Below are 26,428 nucleotides of genomic sequence, written 5' to 3' on the forward strand. Positions count from 1 at the left end.
TCAGTTTAATAAGCCATGGCTGCAAAATACTAACACGAATTCTTTACAAACGAATGGACAAACTGGTAGAAGCCGACCTCGGGGAAGATAAGTTTCGATTCCATTTAATGTTGGAACACGTGAGGAAATACTGACCCTACGACGTATCTTAGAAAATAGATAAAGGAAAGGCAAAGTTACGTTTCTAGCATTTGTAGACTTAGAGAAAGCTTTTGACAATGTTGACTGGAATACTCTCATTCAAATTAGCTTTTGACAATGTTGACTGGAATACTCTCTTTCAAATTCTAAAAGTGGCAGGGGTAAAATACAGGGATCGAAAGGTTATTTACAATTTGTACAGAAACCAGATGGCAGTTATAAGAGTCTAGGGACAGGAAAGAGAAAAAGTGGTTGGGAAGGGATTGAGACAGGGTTGTAGCCTTCCCCCGATGTTATTCAATCTGTATATTGAGCAAGCAGTAAAGGAAACAAAAGAAATATTTGGAGTAGGTATTAAAATCCATGGAAAAGAAATAAAAACTTTGAGGTTCGCCGAAGACATTGTATTTCTGTCAGAGACAGCAAAGGACCTTGAAGAGCACCTGAACGGAATGGACAGTGTCTTGAAAGGAGGATATAAGATGAACATCAACAAAAGCAAAAGGGGGATAAATGAATGTAGTCGAATTAAATCGGGTGATGCTGCCGGAATTAGATTAGGAAATAACATGCTTAAAGTAGCAAATGAATTTTGCTACTTGGGGAGCAAAATAACTGACGAAGGTCGAAGTAGAGAGGATATAAAATGTAGACTGGGAATGGCAAGGAAAGCGTTACTGGACACGAGATATTTGTTTACATCGAGTATAGATTTAAATGTCAAGAAGTCGTTTCCAAAGTATTTGTATGGAGTCTAGCCACGTATGGAAGTAAAACGTGGACGATAAATAGTTTTTACACGAAGAGAATAGAATCTTTAAAAATGTGGTGCTACAGAGGAATGCTGAAGATTAGTTGGGTAGATCACATAACTAATGAGGAGGTAAGGAATAGAATTGGAGAGAAGAGAAATTTGTGTCACAACTTGACTAGAAGAAGAGATCGGTTGGTACGGCATATTCTGCGGCATCAAGGGATCACCAATTTATTATTGGAGGGCAACGTGGAGGGTAAAAATCGTAGAGAGAGACCAAGAGATGAATACACGAAACAGATTCAGAAGGATGTAGTTTGTAGTAGGTACTGGGAGATGAAGAAGCTTGCACAGGATAGAGTAGCATGGAGAGCTGCATCAAACCAGCCTCTGGACTGAAGACCACAACAGCAACAAGTGTGTCTAGAATGTTTTACGCGGCTACTCATGTGAAAACCGCTTTATTTCAACGCTTCACGGTTCTGACCTTCATGGCTTAGGCGTCAAAGGCAGAGGTGAAATGTGGGTAAGAGGGGCTGTGATGTACTTCCCATTGTGTGACACGTCCACTGTGGTGCTGGACAGAATTTAGATGAAGTCTTGTAACCCACCTGACTCGTCACATGAACTTCTGAGCCGACCCTGTTTTTCTCGATACCTTGATGTTTGAAGCGTTTTTGGGCCCGAGACAGACATCGAAGGGCACCATGCTTTTGGACAGTTACAGAAGTTGGCTGTACACAAATTGGTGCAATTTTCAAAGTTTATGTGTCACGATGAGAAACAATTACAGGCTTTGGAAAAAGAGAGCCTTTACTTCTGTTCGGCAGTGTTGTTTACACATATCCAGCATGAGGAGCAATAGTGGACCTAAGAGTTAGGCTTGTGAAACCACGTACGTGAGTCTTCCCCTGTAAGAATGAGCCAGCCGCGGTGGTCTCGCGGTTCTAGGCGCGCAGTCCGGAAACGTGCGACTGCTACGGTCGCAGGTTCGAATCCTGCATCGGGCATGCATGTGTGTGATGTCCTTAGGTTAGTTAGGTTTAAGTAGTTCTAAGTTCTAGCGGACTGATAACCACAGCAGTTGAGTCCCATAGTGCTCAGAGCCATTTGAACCATTTTTGTAAGAATGATGTTCCACCTTACTACGTTTGTTGCATTACTGAATGTAACTTTTTCCTTCCTTTTGGTTTGATACGTTACTATCCATTGGTTGGCTGTACCATCGATCCGCCAGAATCCTCAGTGTGTGAGGTGCCATCCTCAGTGAGGGCTGCAACAGCTGCGGCCACATCAAATCGCGTTGCCTACATCTGCGTATTAAATAGTGTTGATGTGAATAACGTTAGTCAAAACAAGCAAGGTGACTAGAAATATACAGTAATCTTTATTCAGCAAATAAAAGAACTACAAATTAACAATATGAATGCTTCCAGATTGAGATTTTCACTCTGCAGCGGAGTGTGCGCTGATATGAAACTTCCTGCAGGAGTGCTTCTGTAAAGTTTGGAAGGTAGGAGACGAGATACTGGCAAAAGTAAAGCTGTGAGCACCGGGCGTGAGTCGTGCTTCGGTAGCTCTGATGGTAGAGCTCTTGCCCGCGAAAGGCAAAGGTCCCGAGTTCGAGTCTCAGTCGGGCACACAGTTTTAATCTGCCAGAAAGTGTAATATGAATTCTGTTTGAAATTACAAAATATGTACATGTCTCACCATTTAATGTCAAAATATTTCTTTGAAGTGCTGCGAACTTGCCGTTTAAGTGTGGTATATGGCTGAAGTCGAAGTTTCTCTGTCAGCCTAGTCCAGCACGAACGATGTACCTCTTCTTGGAATAACCACTTACGTTTTCCGTCAAGTGTCCAGAAGAGAATCATTACATTCACTTCCTCCGAATTTTTTAGTTTGCTTGTTTCACATGTAGCCATTCATGAAAGCAGTTTCTTAAGTGCATTTTTTTCAATAAGTTAATGTTAAGAGATCAGGTAGCCCTTTCTCAAGCTTTAATTGCTTCTCCTGCATCTTCTGCTTTCGCAAACCTCAGTAATTTCATTTCCCACACTTTTCTTTTTCAATAGAATACAGAAATTGTGTCCAACAGTGTGAACATTTTCGTCTGTTGAAAGCGCGGGTAACCAGCTGAACTTTTCATTGTTGCCATCCATGTATGTGTCGCTAAGCATAGAAACACGCTTTTTTTACTTATAGCCTCATGAAGATGTAGGTGGTTTGAATGGTATGATAAAGTGCAGCTGTTGCTCTTTCCACGATCTTGACGATTCTGCTATGTGAAAAACAGGAAAATGATTCCAAATATAGGCAGAAATTAGTTACATAAATTAGTTATGTATTTACTTTCAACACAATTACATTAGGTGCACATGCGAAACGAATATTTTTATCTATGGTATTTGACTATAGTAAACAGTGATCAAGTATCAATAGAATTCAACGGAGGAAAGCTGTTCTTTGAATTAGTCGTTCCACTTATGAAGTGATATAGTTTGGGCTTAAACTGTTACTTTTGCATGAACCGAAAGAAGAAGACTGGCAAATACTTGCTAATCCCAACACTCAGGTTAAGACTAACTCAAATCGCACCGGTTCTGCTCACGGAAACATATCCGTGTAAGATGCTTTGGGAACACAAGCCCCAAGTACTTCAAATACTGTGGACAATTTTCAATTGTTCTCATTGGTGTGGTCGATATAGGCTGACATTTTAGTGCTACTGGTGTTGGAACTACAGAAGAAACAGTGATGGGAGTTAGTATTCCTCAGTCTTTTAGTGATTCAATTAAATTAGTCACTAAGGAGCTACCTATTCCTATCAGTATTTCGTCGGCTTAAGCTAAGTAAACTGCTAAAAAAATGCTGAGGAGGTCCCGTATACCACCTCTTTGCCAGGTAATACAAGCTACGCTCAAACGCTCAAATTTCACACTGCGGTGTTTCTGATTGGGTTTTTCATTGTGTTCGGTAATCCATGCTGCCTTATCTGGAAAGGTATTAAAAGATGTCGAAAGAATATGCTGTTAACGACTTTTAGTTGTTCTAAAATGTGTGGAATGTGCTATGAGAACGATAACATGAAAGTTCGTATACTTTAAAACCCGAGCACCTACCATTAGGACTTCGTAGAGCAAGTAGCTGAGACAGAAAGTTTCCTACATAATCTTATTCGCATTTGTGAGAGCGAATCTTAGGATTCCAATTATTTCAAGACATGTGCATTGCTTTATAATAATGATCTCAATAGCACACCAGTTCCACAACCTGTCCGCTTGTGGACTAAATTAACAAAAAATTCTCTGAATCGAGAAGCAGCTGTCCTTACACACTCAATATATGTACTGAAGTAGAAGGAATGGTCTATGAAGCCGTTATAAAAATGTTAAATGTAATGTACATTTTCAGTCGTGTGTTTTATTTGTTCCGCTATCTTCATCTTCGTCATTACTGAGACGTCACGGTTTAGATGCATTTTGTAGTGTTTGATTCCACAACCATATATTCTTCTTCACAGATTTGATGAATGAAATATAAATATCTTTCTTTGGCTTCAGATCTTGATGCCACGGCACATTATATGAAAGACAAGCATGCTGTGATTCTTGATGTCAGCATCGTATGATTGATGTAATGGACGTACAAGTGGGAACCTGGATTTTAGCTTCAGTAGATTATTATCAGGTCTGCAGTGGCTTTAATCCACTTTGACGTTTGCATAAGGGTCGTCTACATGCATGGGGAGAGGCATATGTAATGGCATCACTCATTCAGTCATGGAATCTCCTTATGAATGGCGTCATCATCTTGATCAATGATGCCATCATCCTTATCAGTGGGATGCCACACCACTTTTCTCCTCCCTACCTCTACTTATCATCAGACACTCATAATACAGTGTTAAAAAATACAAGATAGTGGAGAAGTCCAATTGTATTCGTCAAAAGTGATGAATCCTCCCAACCAAACCAGCACGATACTTCTTATTTCCAGCCACTCATACCGCAGTAATAAACATCCAAGACGATGGAAACAAACCAGTGGTCATATATATCCTACAACCTAGTGCCTCTCCCTCTCCAACCAGTCAGTCTGTAGCATCAAACTGTGTAAAATGGTGTCAAATTACATTATTTCCGACGTACACTTCCCCTCCATCTCCTCTTTCCCACCGAGCGCAGTGATAACATAGCGTCAAATTCATTGTTTTTGACGAACACAAGAAGTATCGTCCCCTCTTCCGCCTTGTCACTAGAAAATCATAGCGCAGTGTTCAGAATGAAACAGATGATAGAAACACACGGTGTGAGTTATACCCCTCCTCCCTCTCCTCTGTTTCCAGCAAACCACAATGTAGTATTATAAAATGGGGTCGGATATGCTAGGTACCCCTAAACTGAAGTCCCATTATTTCCTTGGAAGTCAACAACATGGTGCCATCTAGCATTATTTACGTACCCATATATACATCTTATCTAACGTTCAAGTGATGTCAAAGCTAAAGTTATGCGTTATCTACCTGCAGATACGTAGCTCTTAATACTGAAATAATTCCAAGATCAAAGATAGGCGTAACATACACACATACACACCAATCTCTGTATTTAATACGTCAAGCACAGTGACTTCTAGTAGTCATTTCCTTCTCTCTCCCCCACTCCTCTTTCCCTATCTGATATTCCATTTCTCAGAACATTAAAAAAGAATATCATCTTCATTTTTTGTCATATTCAGAGAAAGTATTAACACCAGCATCTCTCAAGCTTTTCGTCAGACACAAAGAGGATATACATGTGAAGGCAGCATTCTCTTGCTGCTGCGAGCATCTTAAGCTCAGTGCTGAGAGAGAAGTCTCCACACGTCTCAGATATCCTGATAAGAGTCAGTACAGCTGACAGACACTCGCTACCGTTGTGTGGTAACAGACTATAGAGGTAGAACACTCCAGCGCAAAAATACGCTACATATAGAAATTGTTGTAAAGGAAATGGTTTCTTCATCCAATGTTTTTTAGCACATGTGCATTATTTACATATTTATAACATTTACATTATAATTTTAAGTATTCACATTTTTACATTAAAGATTATTTCGGTATTTACATGATATACAATCGTAATTTCTTTACTGGTAATTACATTATTTGTTGCATTTTAAAGCATTTACGTTTTTTCAAAAAATATCAATCACATATTTACTTCATGTTATTGTTGTTGTGGTCTTCAGTCCTGAGACTGGTTTGATGCAGCTCTCCATGCTAATCTATCCTGTGCAAGCTCCTTCATCTTCCAGTAACTACTGCAACCTACATCCTTCTGAATCTGCTTGGTGTATTCATCTCTTGGTCTCCCTCTACGATTTTTACCCTCCACGCTGCCCTCCAGTACCAAATTGGTGATCCCTTGATGCCTCAGGACATGTCCTACCAACCGATCCCTTCTTCTAGTCAAGTTGTGCAACAAACTTCTCTTCTCCCCACCCCTATTCAATGCCTCCTCATTAGTTACCTGATTCACCCACCTAATCTTCAATATTCTCCTGTAGCACCACATTTCGAAAGCTTCTATTCTCTTCTTGTACAAACTATTTATTGTCCATGTTTCACTTCCATACATGGCTACACTCCATACAAATGCTTTCAGATACGACCTCCTGACACTTAAATCTATACTCGATGTCCACAAATTTCTCTTCTTCAGAAGCGCTTTCCTTGCCATTGCCAGTCAACATCTTATATCCTCATTATTTCGACCATCATCAGTTATTTTGCTCCACAAATAGCAAAACTCCTTTACTACTTTAAGTGTCATTTCCTAATCTAATTTCCTCATCATCACCCGACTTAATTCGACTACATTCAATTATCCTCGTTTTGCTTTTGTTGGTGTTCATCTTATATCCTCCTTTTAAGACACTGTCCATTCCGTTCCACTGCTCTTCCAAGTCCTTTGCTGTCTCTGACAGAATTACAATGTCATCGGCGAACCTCAAAGTTTTTATTTCTTCTCCCTGGATTTTAATACCTACTACAAATTTTTCTTGTGTTCCCTTTACTGCTTGCTCAATATACAGATTGAATAACATTGGGGAGAGGCGACAACCCTGTCTCACTTCCTTCCCAACCACTGCTTCCCTTTCATGCCCCCCGATTCTTACAACTGCCATCTGGTTTCTGTAAAAATTGTAAATAGCGATTGCTCCCTGTATTTTACCCCTGCCACCTTTAGAATTTGAAAGAGAGTATTCCAGTCAACATTGTCAAAAGCTTTCTCTAAGTCTACAAATGCTAGAAACGTAGGTTCGCCTTTCCTTAATCTTCTTTCTAAGATACGTCGTAAGGTCAGTATTGCCTCACGTGTTACAACATTTCTACGGAATCCAAACTGATCTTTCCCGAGGTCGGCTTCTACCAGTTTTTCCATTCGTCTGTAAAGAATTCGTGTTAGTATTTTGCAGCTGTGACTTGTTAAACTGATAGTTCGGTAATTTTCACATCTGTCAACACCTGCTTTCTTTGGGACTGGAATTATTATATTCTTATTGAAGTCTGAGGGTATTTCGCCTGTCTCGTACATCTTGCTCACCAGAGGGTAGAGTTTTGTCAGGACTGGCATCCCCAAGGCCGTCAGTAGTTCTAATGGAATGTTGTCTACTCCCGGGGCCTTGTTACGACTTTGGTCTTTCAGTGCTCTGTCAAACTCTTCACGCAGTATCATATCTCCCATTTCATATTCATCCACATCCTCTCCCGTTTCCATTATATCGTCGTCAAGTACATCGCCCTTTTATAGACCCTCTATATACTCCTTCCACCTTTCTGCTTTCCCCTCTTCGCTTAACAATGGGTTTCCATCTGAGCTCTTGATATTCATACAAGTGGCTCTCTATTCTCCAAAGGTCTCTTTAATTTTCCTGTAGGCTGTATCTATCATACCCCCAGTGAGATAAGCCTTTACATCCTTACATTTGTCCTCTAGCCATGCCTGCTTAGCCATTTTACACTTCCTGTCGATCTCATTTTTGAGACGTTTGTATTCCTTTTTGCCTGCTTCATTTACTGCATTTTTATATTTTCTCCTTACATCAATTAATGTCAATATTTCTTCTGTTATTCAAGGATTTCTACTAGCCCTCCTCTTTTTACCTACTTGATCCTCTGCTGCCTTCACTACATCATCCCACAGAGCAACCCATTCTTCTTCTACAGTATTTCTTTCCCCCAATCCGGCAGTTGTTCCCTTATGCTGTCCCTGAAACTATGTACAACCTCTGGTTCTTTTAGTTTATCCAGGTCCCATCTCCTTAAATTCCCACCTTTTTGCAATTTCTTCAATTTTAATCTACAGTTCGTAACCAATAAATTGTGGTCAGAGGCCACATCTGCCCCTGGAAATGTCCTACAATTTAAAAAATGGTACCTAAATCTCTGTCTTACCATTTTATAATCTATCTGATACCTTCTAGTATTTACAGGATTCTTCCATGTATACAACCTTCTTTTATGCTTCTCGAACCAGGTGTTAGATATAATTAAGTTATGCTCTGTGCAAAATTCTAAGAGACGGCTTCATCTTTCATTTCTTAGCCCCAATCCATATTCACCTACTATGTTTCCTTCTCTCCCTTTTCCTATTGTCGAATTCCAGTCACCCATGACTGTTAAATTTTCGTCTCCCTTCACTACCTGAATAATTTCTTTTATCTCATCATACATTTCTTCCATTTCTTCGTCATCTGAAGAGCTAGTTGACATATAAACTTGTACTACTGTAGTAGGCATGGGCTTCGTGTCTATCTTGGCCACTATAATACGTTCACTATGCTGTTTGTAGTAGCTTACCCGCACTCTTATTTTTTTATTCATTATTAAACCTACTCCTTCATTACCCCTATTTGATTTTGTATTTCTAACGCTGTATTCACCTGACCAGAAGTCTTGTTCCTCCTGCCACCGAACTTCACTAATTCCCACTATATCTAACTTTAACCTATCCATGTCCCTTTTTAAATTTTCTAACCTACCTGCCCGATTAAAGGATCTGACATTCCACGCTCCGATCCGTAGAGTGCCAGTTTTCTTTCTCCTGATAACGACGTCCTCTTGAGTAGTCCTCGCCCGGAGATCCGAATGGGGGACTATTTTATCTCCGGAATATATTACCCAAGAGGACGCCATCATCATTTAACCATACAGTAAAGCTGCACGCCCTCGGGAAAAATTACGGCTGTAGTTTCCCCTTGCTTTCAGCCGTTCGCTGTACCACAACACCAAGGCCGTTTTGGTTAATGTTACAAGGCCAGTTCAGTCAATCATCCAGACTGTTGCCCCTGCAACTACTGAAAAGGCTGCTGCCCCTCTTCAGCAACCACACGTTTGTCTGGACTCTCAACATATACCCCTCCGTTGTGGTTGCACCTACGGAACGGCTATCTGTATCGTTGAGGCACGCAAGCCTCCCCACCAACGACAAGGTCCATGGTTCATGGGGGGAGGATTTACTTCATATACGAAAACAATAATTATTGTTAGAGTATTAAATGTTTCGGCCTTTAAAACCAATAAGTTAATTTCAACCGTCATCATCACCATCATTTCTGATAAGGCCATGTCCCCAGGCAAGTGTATTTACCATATGAGGAAATATGCGTTGTTCGTCATTATGAGCAGATATAGAGAGTTTAAGTTGTTTAATAGTCTGAACAGCAAGTAACTTCGAGTGAGCAGAAAACTGCTCAGTTGTTTTCGTTTCCTTATCCAGGACTCGTTGCTTGTAATCGTCAACGGCGAGACTGATTTCTGACGATTTTTTTACCTCTTGCTTTCCACACTGTGGGCCCAGACTTTATCTCAAGCGGATACGGTTCTGCGCACAGGCCCACGTATTCTACGGTAGGCTCACCATTCAGTGCATCTTTCGTCAGACTTACCATTTTTTGTTCGTCAGCGGAATACTGTATTTGTTATTCACTGGGAATCCTGAAGTACTGGAGTTAGTATGCACATCACTGTTGCTATCGCCATAGATATTCATAGTGCTGGTGTGTTATATGACGAGTATCAGTGTATGTGTAGCCCTGGGGAATATTTTTAGTAAACGTCAATAACGTATAGGGGAAAGAAGCGTTTTCTAAATATCAAATATCGCCATTCCAGTTGCGTTTGGTTCGTCGAAGACACATCTAGCCTGTGAAGTTCAATTGTAACAAGATTTTCTATGCAACTGCCCCAAACCAGACATCCCATAATGCTGCAAATCTAATGTCCCGAACCTTCGGATACTTTTAATGGTTTTGCCGAATGCAATATTCTTCAGGAATTTGAATAAATTTTTGTCATACTCTTTCCGTGCACTCAGGTGGTTTTGTGCAGTAATCTCTGTTCAGGCAGGGGTCTTGCCTAAACGAAAGGATTTGCCTTTTTTTTTTTCAAAACCAATATTTTTTACAACGTAGCTCCTAATCTCTGCGTTGAATGATATAGTTTTTCATGTCATTCAAGGTTGAAAATTGTTTCTTTGGAATTTTGTTTGACGTGCGGGTAGGTCTTAATGTAAAACGGGAATATTATCAGGTTGCTCAAGATGTATTTCTAGTATGTATCCTACGTTCGAATCATCTGGTATTTGGTTGTTGTTATGGTCTTAAGTCCAGAGACTGGTTTGATGCTGCTCTCCATGCAACCCTATCCTGTGCGAGGTTCTTCGTCTCTGGGTAACTACTGCAACACGACATCCTTCTGAATGTGCTCAGTGTATTCAGCCCTGGGTCTCCCTCTACGATTTTTACTCTCCACGCTGCCCTCCAGTACTAAATTGGTGATCCCTTGATGCCTCAGAACGTGTCCTGCAAACCGATCCCTTCTTCTAGTCAAGTTAGGCCATAAATTCATCTACTCCCCAATTCCTTTCAGTACCTCCTCATTAGTTACGCGATCTATCCAGCTAATCCTCAGCATTCTTCTGTAGCACCACATTTCGAAAGCTTCTATTTTCTTGTGTAAGCCATTTATCGTCCATGTTTCACTTCTGTACATGTCTGCACTCCATACAAATACTTTCAGAAAGGACTTCCTGACAAATCTATACTCGACGTTAACAAATTTATCTTCTTCAGAAACGCTTTCCTTGCCGTTGCCAGCCTCCATTTTGTATCCCCTCTAATATTTTGTCCACATCAAAGTTCTTGATCCTCTCTGAAGTAAGGCATTTAAAACTAGAATCGGTATGATGCAACAACATTCCCAGCTATGTAAGCTTTTCAAATCGATGTACTTATTTAAGATTCACCAATGTTTTCATCATAATCGGACATGAATCTGTTGCTGGCAACTGCATGTTTGCAAGAACACTGAACAGTTCTGGCACCCCGATCCACAGACTGGCGTTCTTAGATATCGGTTATTAGCCGCAACTGCCCTAGGGTAATATTCAGCAGTGGCTCATGACAAACTAGTTGCGTTTACGTAATATGCAACATCCAGTTCATACCTCTTAAAGCAAAGCCCGATAACGTTTTCAGACATGTCAACAAGGAGCAGCCTAAATAAAGTGTACTAAAATAACGTTTGATGGTGTACGTATATTTCTACAACAGTTCAATCGGCCGCTGACCGTCGTCTCTTATTCTCATGATGGATTTATAATTGCTATTCTCCAAATATCTTGCAACAGAATGCGTTCCATACACCGCCAGATCTTTTGCGCCCAGCCTCTTTTATTGTTTCAACTGTTAACAAAATATGAGACTTATCGATCTTTCAAAAGAATCGATTCGTTTCTTACAAACTCATATGGGAAAATTCCGCTCTCGTTAACTGAATGACATTCTTGATCCTCGGGAAAATATGATCTTACTATCTGCTGTTCTTTTGCTTTTAGGTACGACGCACGGTTTTCGAGAGAACTCTCCAGAAAACTCAAGGAGCGAAAAGATCTGAAATTTTTATTACAGTGCCTCTTCTGTCGAGCCACTGGAACACTCTTTGTGAAAGATTTATGTTTTACCACGTTCGATGATGAAATAGAAACGTGCCCGGGATTTAGTTTGACTTCCTCTTCATTCTCGTACACCGCGTTTTTCTCACAAAGGTTTGTGATCAATAAAAACCTATAGTAACTGCTCAGATTATGCAATACGACAGACACTGTAAAGTAAGGCCTATACTTCACATTAGAACCAGGACGTACTGTACCTCGGTATGAACCTGTGAAATAACAATTACCCTTTGCTTCATATCATCTTCTGCAAAGAGTTTTGTCGCGGAAGTGACAGACTTTTGCTGATTCTTCTTCGGGGCTTTAAATCTTCCGTGTATTTCGTAATGTAAAGAGAGTCACAGTCTCACTGACTGCATAGAGTTCTTGAGTAAACTACTCCATGCTATCACAGTCTCTATATAATTTAAAGTGGAAATTTCTGCGTTAGAGCTACAGTGTACATAGTAAGCGATACTGAATGGTCTATGTAAACGTACCTGACCGTAATACGAACTAGAGTCTGTACTACGATTGCAACCAGCGACCGGTTCCAATATGCATTCCCTATTAACATAAATCACAAAGGCAGTTTCAGTTTGTTAACAAATATTGTGAGTTTCACAAACTGGTTCTCTTCACTAGACGTGACATTCGAAACTGGTTCACACTGGCCACAGTTAGTTAGGTGTGGAACTAATCTGTCGTGGAATTAACGTAAAGCTGGCCGGAGTGGCCGTGCGGTTCTAGGCGCTACAGCCTGGAGCCGAGCGACCGCTGCGGTCGCAGGTTCGAATCCTGCCTCGGGCATGGATGTGTCACATAGTGCTCAGAGCCATTTGAACCATTTATTTCAGAGACAACGAGTTCAGTAACATTGCATGTCAACACGGTAATACTGTGTGCAGAGTAACGAGTACCAGGTAGGTGGCCTGTGGCTTTCGATGTATCGCACTGGCCGCCGGTGATGAGTGCTGTCGGGTCGGACAGCAGTGAGCTGTACCACCCGGGGCACCCCACAGCGCCGCGCCAATCACGAACGTGGCGGGGGGCGGCGGACACGGCTCCCCGCGGGCTATCGAACGTGTCTGGCCCCGAGTGCGTTGCCGCTGATCGCCTGCGGGGTGAGCGGCATGCCTCTCGTTGCTATACCGACTCAAATGGCTCACTGGCTGTTGCTATAAAGGACATAAGTCATATTAAATTCAATAGTCAACAGCCTCAGTTGCACCATTTACCTAGAATTTACCTAGGATTCAGTCGCGATAACCCAACCTTCTTCAGAATAACAGTAACTACCGTTTGTCCATAGTGCACATCGTCAAGCTAAATCTAGAAATCCATATATTATCGTCAGACTGTGAAAACTTATCTGCAACAGCCTCGGCCCCACATCGCGACCGCGATGCAGCAGCCACGATTACTGTACTGGAACTGACCGTAGAGTCACGAGGCCCACCTAGGTGAACACAATACCTTGCGCCTGCGCATAGACTGTGTGATAGCTGCTTGTTGGGACAAGACGCGAACTTAATTCCTGACCTTTAATTTACTAGTAAAGTGAAATAAAAGATATAGCTGTGGAAAAGGGCGTATATGTTGCCCTGTGCAGAACGTACTTAGATCGACAGTCTTAACATTTATGAAGTATTCATTAGTCATGATATGAGGAAGATATGGTATGGTCAGTCTTTTGTGCTTAAGCACGAAGTTTAATCACCTAAAAAGAACTTAGGAGTGGGGAAGGTTAACATAAAGCCAACATCGTCATTATTATGACTAGGTCTAGAAATGTTTAAGACGTAATTGTTAAGCACTTGCTTAGCTATGGTTACAACGCATGGACATCTTATTGACTTAGCACAATACGATGTTCATCTGTTGACTCAGGGATCGAGACGTGGCTGCACGATCCGATGCAGCCATGCGGATAAGATGCCTGTCATCTCAACTGCTAGTGGTACGAGGCCGTTGGCATCCAGCACGGCGTTCCGTATTACTCTCCTGAACCCACCGATTCCATATTCTGCTAACAGTCATTGGATCTCAAAAAAAATGGTTCAAATGGCTCTGAGCACTATGGGACTCAACTGCTGAGGTCATTAGTCCCCTAGAACTTAGAACTAGTTAAACCTAACTAACCTAAGGACATCACAAACATCCATGCCCGAGGCAGGATTCGAACCTGCGACCGTAGCGGTCTTACGGTTCCAGACTGCAGCGCCTTTAACCCCACGGCCACTTCGGCCGGCCATTGGATCTCGACCAACGCGAGCAGTAATGTCGTGATACGATAAACCGCAATCGCGATAGGCTACAATCCGACCTTTATCAAAGTCGGAAACGTGATGGTACGCATTTCTCCTCCTTACACGAGGCATCACAACAACGTTTCAACAGGCAACGCCGGTCAACTGCTGTTTGTGTATGAGAAATCGGTTGGAAAGTTTCCTCCTCATGTCAGCACGTTGTAGGTGTCGCCACCGGTGCCAACCGTGTGTGAATGCTCTGAAAAGCTAATAATTTGCAAATCACAGTATCTTCTTCCTGTCGGTTAAATTTCGCGTCTGTAGCACGTCATCTTCGTGGTGTAGCAATTTTAATGGCCAGTAGCGACAATAACGGCATTAGCTGCGGTGAAACGATTTACTAATATCCTTTTGGTTTACAACTAGTTTCGTGTCTAACCTAAGAACCGTGAAACAGGACCTATGTGATTGACAAGTGTACTAGAAAGAACAGGTGACTTCCATGTAATGGCCAGATATCATTCACGTGTCTCGTTTGTAGGTAATCCAAATAAACGAATACAGCGTGTTGGCATAATTGCAAGTGACCATTGACGATCTGTCCTCTGTTTCATGTTAATGACCTTATTACTACCGCTTCTTCTGAGATATTAAGTAAATGTTCCTTAGGTTTCCTATGTAATGTTTTAAAATTTTGAGAAATGTTGCTAATGGAATGTCCTTCATTATGGAGATATGCACCCAGTTCTAGAGCGTGTCGTTTCGGCATGTCTTGACAACGGACGATAAGGGTTCTTAAAAATTTGTGTAGGTAACTAGCTACACTCCTGGAAATGGAAAAAAGAACACATTGACACCGGTGTGTCAGACCCACCATACTTGCTCCGGACACTGCGAGAGGGCTGTACAAGCAATGATCACACGCACGGCACAGCGGATACACCAGGAACCGCGGTGTTGGCCGTCGAATGGCGCTAGCTGCGCAGCGTTTGTGCACCGCCGCCGTCAGTGTCAGCCAGTTTGCCGTGGCATACGGAGCTCCATCGCAGTCTTTAACACTGGTAGCATGCCGCGACAGCGTGGACGTGAACCGTATGTGCAGTTGACGGACTTTGAGCGAGGGCGTATAGTGGGCATGCGGGAGGCCGGGTGGACGTACCGCCGAATTGCTCAACACGTGGGGCGTGAGGTCTCCACAGTACATCGATGTTGTCGCCAGTGGTCGGTGGAAGGTGCACGTGCCCGTCGACCTGGGACCGAAGCGCAGCGACGCACGGATGCACGCCAAGACCGTAGGATCCTACGCAGTGCCGTAGGGGACCGCACCGCCACTTCCCAGCAAATTAGGGACACTGTTACTCCTGGGGTATCGGCGAGGACCATTCGCAACCGTCTCCATGAAGCTGGGCTACGGTCCCGCACACCGTTAGGCCGTCTTCCGCTCACGCCCCAACATCGTGCAGCCCGCCTACAGTGGTGTCGCGACAGGCGTGAATGGAGGGACGAATGGAGACGTGTCGTCTTCAGCGATGAGAGTCGCTTCTGCCTTGGTGCCAATGATGGTCGTATGCGTGTTTGGCGCCGTGCTGGTGAGCGCCACAATCAGGACTGCATACGACCGAGGCACACAGGGCCAACACCCGGCATCATGGTGTGGGGAGCGATCTCCTACACTGGCCGTACACCACTGGTGATCGTCGAGGGGACACTGAATAGTGCACGGTACATCCAAACCGTCATCGAACCCATCGTTCTACCATTCCTAGACCGGCAAGGGAACTTGCTGTTCCAACAGGACAATGCACGTCCGCATGTATCCCGTGCCACCCAACGTGCTCTAGAAGGTGTAAGTCAACTACCCTGGCCAGCAAGATCTCCGGATCTGTCCCCCATTGAGCATGTTTGGGACTGGATGAAGCGTCGCCTCACGCGGTCTGCACGTCCAGCACGAACGCTGGTCCAACTGAGGCGCCAGGTGGAAATGGCATGGCAAGCCGTTCCACAGGACTACATCCAGCATCTCTACGATCGTCTCCATGGGAGAATAGCAGCCTGCATTGCTGCGAAAGGTGGATATACACTGTACTAGTGCCGACATTGTGCATGCTCTGTTGCCTGTGTCTATGTGCCTGTGGTTCTGTCAGTGTGATCATGTGATGTATCTGACCCCAGGAATGTGTCAATAAAGTTTCCCCTTCCTGGGACATTGAATTCACGGTGTTCTTATTTCAATTTCCAGGAGTGTATATTATAGAAAATCATTCTTCTAAATTCTTTTCTTAAAACTTCTCCCTGTCTGCGTGATGTATGTTATAGGTACAAATACCATATACACCGGTGCCCGCAAAATATTCGATTTCCACAGTCTATTTATTCCTAATAGAAGCACCAAGATTACGAGGTATGAAGAAGACAGATATTATATTCTTAATACGTAGAGCTTAACTAATTCCTTCAGAAATACATGCCACATACGGAAACCTACTATATTTTTTTCCATCTCGCCCACTTTCCGGTGTTAATATAATTAACTGATCACTGCTGGCTTGAGAGTAACATTCTCACATTTCATTCTCTTCCAAGTGATTCCCTTATTTATATTACTGACAAAATCTACATCATAACCTTCAGTATGGACTACGTGCTGGATCACTTGAAATTCCTTATGAAATGCCTCCCAGCTAAGAGGGACGCTGTGCAGCCTGTGAATCAATTATCTCAAGGCGGCCATCTCGTTGGAGTGCGTTTCATCGGAGTGATAATGTGCAATTAATATTGGCGAAGTTAGCTTTCACTGCATACTGTGTTCATTTTTAGCACCATAAAACATCACGAACAGGTCAAGATAGGGGACTCTCCCTCGACAATTGTCCAACATTGTGATTCGATGTCAGTATGCTGATTATTTAAGGCTTCAACAAAAGTTAAACAATAATTGGTAGTAAGACTTTGTCTGCATAGCGAAACCAACTTACAGTTCTATCTGGAAATTCAGGAAACGGTATCTTAAAATGTGATATTCATAACTGGATATGACTATGTTAACCGAATAGTATACAAGTGGTAATCACATAGCATGATGCTGTTGTTGGTAAACGCGGTCTATAAACTTAAATTAATTATAGCTAAATGCGATGTCCAGGAATTGCAATACATCGTGAATTTCGTTACTGGGTCTAAAACTATAACCTCTAAAATTTTTGATGATTACAATGAAGAACTCCTGTTGGGAAATATTAGTATACGTGCGTCCGCCCATGGGAGCTGAGTAGTCAGAGCGACAAAGTGTCAATCCTAAAGGCCCGTGTTCGATACCCGGCTGAGTTGGAGATTTTCTCCGTTCAGAGACTGTATGTTGTGTTGTCCTAATGATCATTATTTCATCCCCATAAACGCGCAAGTCACAAAATTGGCGTCAAATCGAAAGACTTGCACCCGGCAAACGGTTTACCCGACGAGAGGCCCTAGTCACACGACATTTATTTAGTATACGTATTATTAATAGGTAACGTCACAATATAAGTGCCATATGGAATGTTAACTAAGTTTAAATTGGGGATAAGGTGGTTCTTATTTTTAATATCGCAATTGACAGGACGTAAAAAATGTTGACTTGAGTACATCGCCAAAAGTTCTGTCGATTTCATATGCAGACTTACTACATTCGGTAACAATTACTCGCACAGGCATAATTGATTTGTGGATCTTTAGGGTAGCCCTAAGTGCATGTGTCATAGATATGGGTGACTTTTTAATAAGGCCGTCAGGAAAAACGTTAATATTCTTCAATACCCTCTTACACTGCTCATCACATTTAGTAGTCGGATGCTTTCTACATTCTATTACCAGATTTTCAACTTTACTTTTATGCTGTTGCTCCTCTAGGCCGACCATAGCTTTGGTATTATCATATTGTATGAGAAGTGCCCAATTATCCTGCAGTTTGGCATTTTTCCGAATGCTTTTTATTCCGTCCTTTATGCCCCAAAGCCTCTTCAAGCAACCGTTTTACGTCAACAGCTATTTCATTTCGTTCTGCCACTGTGAGTATAGCCCCATTAAAACCCGTAATAGTGTGAGCAGATATGGAATCCACTTACTGATCAGTGAGAGTATTGTGGATATGATACATCCTCTACATTGCAACAAATTTTGCTCTTCATGATTGAACACTATGTTAGTATAACTACACATTTAAGGAAGGAACTAAAATGAAGACTGGGGATATGACTGTTCGTCACAGTATCAGTTATCCTAATAAGTTAGTGAGTCTTACGTATTCTGTCCCTAAAAAACGTTGTTACCCCCACTACATGCTGTAGTTCCCTTCAAATTGTTGTGTCATATTCATTTTGGCCAACTTCACATGCACCATACAAACACCTCTATTTAAAAATTCTTTTTTTTTTGTCCACAGATAGTGGATTTCTCATTTGATAGACATAATCATAATACTTCTGGTGGACATAGACGCAATTCGACTAAACATCTGTCTCACGTACCTTGGAATAATATGTCTAGTTAGATATGTGTTATTGCGGTAAATGTAGACAGAAACTTTCACGAGTGTTCTTTAAATTAGAAAATTTTTAGTAGGCCTCCTTAGCCATGCAGTTAGTTAATCTGATGAGCGGGACAGCCACAATTGTAAAAATCCATTTGAAAAAAATAAATATCCAGAACAGCTCCCATGAGAGTATTTATTTATTACCTATTTCTTCACATATGTTCATGGCAATAAAGCCATAATCTGAGGTGCCAAACAATTGACGTCGCGGTGTCCCGTCTAGCTATACATGTTCCACTGAGATACATGTGGGCTGAGACCTTAACAAGTCTCTTCATAAAATTTAATACTATGTAGAAGGACCCTTTAGCTATGCTGGGAAAACATTTATATATGACTTGTTGAGTGTGGCAGCTACAGCTGTAAAAATATATTTGAATAAATAAGTAATCGCTACAACTGATCTGAGAAGATTTATTGATTCACAACTAGTTTCATGACTACAAAATCACATTATTATGTGCCAAACAATTGACCTAATGAAGATGAATACGAAAACTTTTTGTTAACCTATATACGATAATCTATATAACAATTTTTTAATCACGTTGAAAAAATAATAAAAGGAGTACCACAGATCTTTTCAGAGATGGAATCTCTCCGCCAATGAAACATAGATATCTCCTGCCCTTAAGCTAATCACATCACAAAAACGCAACCATCATAAAAAGTGACCGTGGAGTACATAGGAGATGTAACCTAGAACATAAAGGGTTACTGAGAACCTAGTCAAATATAAAAGAATTCTAGTGATAGGTAATGATAACCACGGGGAAGTGAAACCCACTCTAAGAACCTCCAAAAGTAAGTTGTGCTTACACAGGTAGCGAAGAGGGAATGTGTGCGCGTCGGCCCAGCCCACAGAAAAGCAAGCACTGGCAGCTCTGGAGTAATACAATTTAAGTTAGCAGCCTGAGCAGAGTCACAGACGACTAGAGGAGTCAGTGCCACTAAGCAAAATAAAATGCATTTTGCAGTTGCAAAACTTCTCACTGACCAGAAGTAAACCTGAATATCAAAGATGCTAAATATTTGCAATGTTGAAAAATTAGGCAAAGTGTATAAACAGGTATTAAGCATTAACCATGTGCAGAGACGCTCTACTATTGAATGTTTTTACATCTTCTAGGGGATCACTTATGGCACACGATAACAACGAAACTGAAATACGGTGATAAAATATTGTTCAACAGCGGATTGTTCAATTAATCTACCGTAATCAGTCTTGGTCAAAAGTGGTAGTAGAACCTAGCAGCAAAAGGTGAGAAAATGTATCCGGATGACACATGCGAAGGGAGAGCGGTTATTCGTGACTTCAGAGCGTGCAGAGCAAGGGGAAGTTGGAAAATTGCGACAGCGTTGATTGCGCCGTGATGCACGAGTGCGTCCTGACCGATTTTTAATTTTACTTCAAAAAGGATTTACGATTCAGTGCACACTCGAGTATGCGATTCAGGCGACTGAAAGAGGAACAGAGTGTCCTTGTGGAATGAAATCGCAGTGGAGTGGGAAACGCGTGTTCGCCGATGACAAGCATTGTTGCTAGCGGCTGGGTAGCGTACGAATGCGAACAATAGGTGGCACACAGTGTCTAGATTCTTTGATCAGTTTCACGCACTACGGACTGTTTTAAATGCTCAGATACGCCGACTATAAGCGCATTGAAAAATACATCGCGTTTCCATGACGCTTCTAGTTGTGAGTTAACGAGCACTGCACTCTCATTTAAATCTATGGCTGAAAGAGTCAGCCTATTGGAATTGTGAAACGAACCCTGTCGTCCAGGACCGCATGCCCCAAAGTGCGCAGATTCACAACAAGATGGGGAAACTCACAGGCGTCTGTTGTCTATTGAAGCCTAAGCTCTGTAATCTGCAAGAAAGACAGACGAGAACCTACATCATAGGGAAACCCAGTAGAAGGCTTTTGTGGCCAAGGAGACGTAGGAGTGTTAAATATGGCGGACCTAAGATCGGCCATAAAGGGAAACATTTATGAAAACTATTTAATTATGTAGTAATGCAGGGAATCAAGCTACAGTAATTTTAATCTGCCATTCTCCATAAAACTTAAGTATTGATCATATCTAGAATGGTTTAGGATTTACTGTCAAAGGAAATTAACAAGTTTTGTAACAAAGACCTGAATGCTAAAATCTGGACGGTTCGGTCGATCTTAATGATCGAAATTTCATATAGAGGCGCATCATTGAAATAACAAATTTTGTAAATATCAACTCTGTAACTTCATTTGTTTAAAGGGTATAGTAAATTTAAATTATTAGTATTTTCAGTTAATCATCACTCGAAACACATTGAACGATGACAGCATGACACCTTATTGAATCATTAGGTAATTGAGTATGTGTTGTAAAGTGTAGTGCATAATACTTACTTTTGTTCTTTATTTATTAATCAGAAAGCAGATTGGTGCAAAGCTACTGCCCGTGACATTCGAAGTTAAGAAGGAAATTATACTGGTTTTATGTAAAAGAATTTAACGTTTATTATGTAATGGGTATTATTCTCACTTTATATAGTACACGAAAGTGGTCTAGCTTTGATTATTTAACTATGACAAAATTTAAAATTATGTAGAATTAGCTGTAGCCAATCAGATGGACGGCGTCAAGAAAGGGAACTAGCCTAGTCAATAGAACGACGATGTTCGGCACGCGGGAGACGCGACCGGAGACAGGCAGAGGGACAGGCTATTCTAACTATCTGCTCTGCAAATGAGGGAGGCTTCATCCGTGTAGTCGCTAGCAAAGTCGTCCGTACAACTGGGGCGAGTGCTAGTCCGTATCTCGAGACCAGCCTTGTGGTGGCGCTCGGTCTGCGATCACACAGTGGCGACACGCGGGTCCGACATGTACTAATGGACCGCGGCCGATTTAAAACTACCACCTAGCAAGTGTGGTGACTGGCGGTGACACCACATTCCTCCCCCGCAAATCGGCGAACGGTCGTGTTATAAGGCTTCCGCCCGCCGTGGGGAGGACCCCATATTGACGTATGCGAAGAGGTGGGGAGCCTAACAACAGGCGAGGCTGTGCCACCCGCACCCGGCCATTCGGTCCGAGGGGATCTAGGAAACGCCTGAAAACCTAGTCCAGGGTGCACGTCAACATGCGGTGTATGCGCCCGTAAAGAGACAGGAGGGGCCGAAGGGTCGACCTCCATTGCGTCGGGGTACCCGACGCGCGATGACGTCATGTGGTCCGGAGCGGGCAAGAGTTCCATGGCCGAGGACAGCTGGTCACGGGAAGCGATGGGCGGCGCGTGACCCAGGGAGGCGCTTGGCGGCTGCAGCGAAGCGTCCACTGCGGGCGGCGCTGGCTGGAGGACAGGCGGCGGCGGCGGAGGCGGCGGCGGCGCGTCGCCATGGGGCAAAATGGAAGACATCATCGGTAACACCTGGGGATGAGGCGAGCCAGTAGATGGGTCCCCAGGGCGCTGACTGGACGGCACCGTCATTGAAAGCAGACGGGGAGCGGCAGAACCCGTGCGACGACAGAGGCGCAGCTGATTGAGATGCCGACGCACCTCACCAGAGGCCCCTAAAACCAAATACATCGCGCGGCCGAGGCAGCGAAGAATGCGCCCTGCGAGCCAACGCCGTGAACCTCGATAGTTGCGATAGAATATAATGTCGCCTGGAGCAAAAGCAGAAGTCTGCTGCTGCACAGGAACCTGATGCGGCGGGTGCAGCAAAGACATCAAGGTTCGATGAGGACGACCGTGGAGCAACTCAGACGGCGAGCGACCATCACGGGGCTGAGAGCGATACGATGACAAAAAGAGCAACAACGCGTCCTCCCGAGAATGAGACTCTTTCAACTTCAACATCTGTGACTTGAAAGTCCGGACCAATCGTTCAGCGGCACCGTTTGACTGAGGTGAAAACGGCGCGGATGTCAGATGTTGAATACCATTGGCCTGGCAGAATGACTGAAATTCTGCGGACAGAATTGTGGGCCATTGTCGGAAACAATAGTCTGCGGAAGACCTTCAATGCAAAAGATAGCAGACAACGCTTGGATGGTGGCAGAGGACGTCGTGGAAGACATCCGGACAACAAAAGGAAAATTACTGAAGGCATCTACCTGAACCAACCATCGAGCATTCCAGAATGGACCAGCAATCTTTATGTGCAAGCGTTGCCCATGGGAAGTGGCTTTTGGCCATGCAAAGACTTTCTGCGGCGGTGCCGAATGTTGTTCGGCACACGCCATGCAAGAAGAACACATATTCGTAATCGCAGCATCGATTCCGAACCAAGTACAGTGCTGACGAGCAAGTTGTTTCGTTCGCACTATACCCCAATGTCTTTGATGAAGAAGCCGTAAAACAGAGGACTGTAACGAACGTGGGACCACGACTCTGGACTGATCATGATCAGAACGCAACAACAAAACACCACGTCGAACAAAAAGTCTCTCTTTGTGAGCAAAAAATCGGCGAACCAACGGATCCTCGATCCGTGAATTTGACAAAGGCCATTGCGTAGCAACAAAACGCAGAACGGTAGCAAGGGCAGGGTCAGCAGCTGTGGCTGTAGCTACACGACGAAAATCAATCGGAAACGATTCGACCACTTCAACGGTTTCCAAATCAATGAACAAGCAAGCAAGTTCGGAAGAATCGAATGCTCTATCCTCGGCAACAGGCAAACGGGACAACGCATCGGCGTTTCCGTGCTTAGCGGACCGATACAAGATATTGTAGCGGTACTGCGAGAGGAAAATAGACCAGCGATGGAATTTCTGCGCTGTATGCGGAGGTACAGGCTTCTTCGGATGAAAAAGCGACGTCAAAGGTTTGTGGTCTGTGATGATGGTAAAGTGACGACCATACAAGAAATCATGGAACTTAGGAACACCAAACACGAGAGCCTAAGCTTCTTTCTCTATCTGTGAATAATTTCTTTGCGCAGACGAGAGCAATTTTGACGCAAAGGCAATAGGGCGATCATGCGATCCATCTTTGTGCGCAAGCACAGCACCGATCCCGAAATCCGATGCATCTACCATCAACAAAAGGGGTTCCTGGGGATCGAATGGCGTAAGGCAAGTACTAGAAGCAACGCCCATTTCAACTGGCGAAAGGCGCGTTCGCATTCCGTCGTCCGGACGAACGGAACACCTGTACGGCGTAAGCGATGAAGCGGAGCTGAAAGGGAAGAGGCATTGCGCACATTCACTCACACCTTGTGATTCTAAATCGTTTAATGTTCTTGCGACCTCATCTCGCAATGCGTGGGGAACATTGCGCGCTCGGAAAAATTTCGGTAGCGCGTTGACTTTCAGTTCCAAATGTGCTTCATAGTTCTGAGCGCAACCTAAGCCCGGTGCAAAAATGTCTGCAAATTCTTCACACAGACGAGAAACACTGTCTGAAGGCACAGTCTGATTCACTGATAGGACCTGATTTACTATAGACATGTTAAACAATTGAAATAAATCTAAACCAAACAAGTTCACTGCAGAAGAAGAACGAAGAACGTAAAATGACACAAGTTTGGTTTGTCCCTTGTATGTTGCAAGAAGGCTGCACTGTCATAACACAGGGATATTCTGACCGGAATAACTATTTTACTTAACATTTGCGGCACGCAACGGAGGTTTGCCCAGCTGTTTGTACGTGTCGTGATTGAGCAATGGAACTGCAGCTCCGGTATCGAGCTGGAATGGTATGACCTTCCCATTAAAGTCCAAATCTACAAAAAGTTTATTGTCCTCCCGACGACAAGAGCGACTTTTGCGTGCAGTTTGAACGGACACTGGTACAGAAGCACTTGCGACTTGACGGGATTTCCGGCGACGTCGACGCACTCTTGTTGTGGGACGAACACAGTCACTGTTAGAAAGAGTGGCACTGCACGAAGTGGAATTAACTACAAGAATGTCCATGGGTGAAGGTTAACGAGCCTGAGTATTCTTGGTTCGATTTCGGCGCGAAGCAAAGGGCCTGGAATGGTCGTGATTGTCTGATCTGAGCTTTTTGAGGCAAACACTTTGAACATGTCCTTTCTTATTACAGAAAAAGCAAATAGCTTGGCGTGACGGGCAATTGTCACGCGAATGTCTAGTTGCACACCGTGGGCATGACTGCACAGCATTTGTATGCTGGCCCGGGACACCTGGTTTAGAGCGTGGCGGCAGCTGCGCGGACATGTGCGAGGGCAGTTTACCGGGCCGTGCAGCGCGCCTGGCAGGCCGGTTAATGTTACACACGGCCGGCGAAGTTGCAAATGATTCCTGAGAAAGTCAAGCGTGTCTTGTCTATCCAATATGTCTATCACTTGTTGAAGGGAGGGATTAACTAGTTGCAAAATCCGTTCCCGTATGCGAACATCAGAAACGTTCTGTGCTATTGCATCACGTACCATAGTATCTGAATAAGGGAGTCCACATTCACACTCAAAAGCACAATCCCTTGTAAGGCCTTGCAATGTTGCAACCCACTCCCTATTAGTTTGACCGGCCGTACGTTTTGTACGAAAGAACGAATACTTTTTGCAACGACATTGACTGTTTCTTTGAAATAGGCGTCCAACGCCGACAAAATTTCTTCGTAGGACAGAGTTGCTACGTCGCGTCGGGGAAACAATTTCACTATCAGACGGTACGTTTGCACCCCTACACACGCCAATAAATGAGGCTGCCGCTCGTTACCTTGAATTCTGTAGGCGGCGAGATGAAATCCAAACTGGCGTGACCACTCCGTCCATGTTTCCTCAGCTGGTTCAAATTGTCAGAACGTGGGTGCAACAGCATGTTGTGGCTGCGGTAGCGGTGAAGCGGCGGCTGCCGCATCGTTTTGCAGTGCACGTTGACCCTGGACGAGCTGTCCAAGGGCATCCAATAACGCCTGCGTCTGCTGATTCTGCAAGCGATAAAATTCGGACAGTACATCTGGCGAAGCCATGACACAAGTAAATGTAAGCAATTAGAAAGAACAAGACCCTTTCCGTTGACTCGTCGCCAAAAATTGTTGTGTCTAGACAAGACTGCCTAGACACAATGAGAGGAAGCCGAAAGGCACGCGCTAAGCCAAAGCAGGGTGCGTGAGGTCTGAAACAGGATACGTAATGAATGCTATAAAGAAAAGTACATAGCTTCTGGAATACTTAACTTTAATCCATCCTTCTGGTACATCTGGAGATTATGGCGATACAAGTGAGACTCTTTAGATACATGCAATTTTACTAATGGCGCCTTGCTAGGTCGTAGCCATTGACTTAGCTGAAGGCTATTCTAACTATCTGCTTAGCAAATGAGCGAGGCTTCGTCCGTGTAGTCGCTAGCAAAGTCGTCCGTACAACTGGGGCGAGTGCTAGTCCGTATCTTGAGACCTGCCTTGTGGTGGCGCTCGGTCTGCGATCACACAGTGGCGACACGCGGGTCCGACATGTACTAATGGGCCGCGGCCGATTTAAAACTACCACCTAGCAAGTGTGGTGTCTGGCGGTGACACCACAAACATAAAGGCCTTTATCCGACTAATATACATTATCAACGTTCTCATTGGGAACTGCAAGTTGACATTGACAGGTGAAGTCACTCCCACTACAGTTCGTGCAACTCCGTGAAGAAATTTTTCCGGCACTTTGGGATACAAGGGTTCGCCTGTAGGATCCATTGCCCTGTTCCGTACTGTGGTAACTTACTTGTACCTTCTCCAGTGCATACTCCATGGTCCAATGCTATTGTGGTACCGTATTTCACCTGCTCCCG

This window comes from Schistocerca americana, chromosome 2, assembly GCF_021461395.2.
Source record: "Schistocerca americana isolate TAMUIC-IGC-003095 chromosome 2, iqSchAmer2.1, whole genome shotgun sequence".
Taxonomy (NCBI): Eukaryota; Metazoa; Arthropoda; class Insecta; order Orthoptera; family Acrididae; genus Schistocerca; species Schistocerca americana.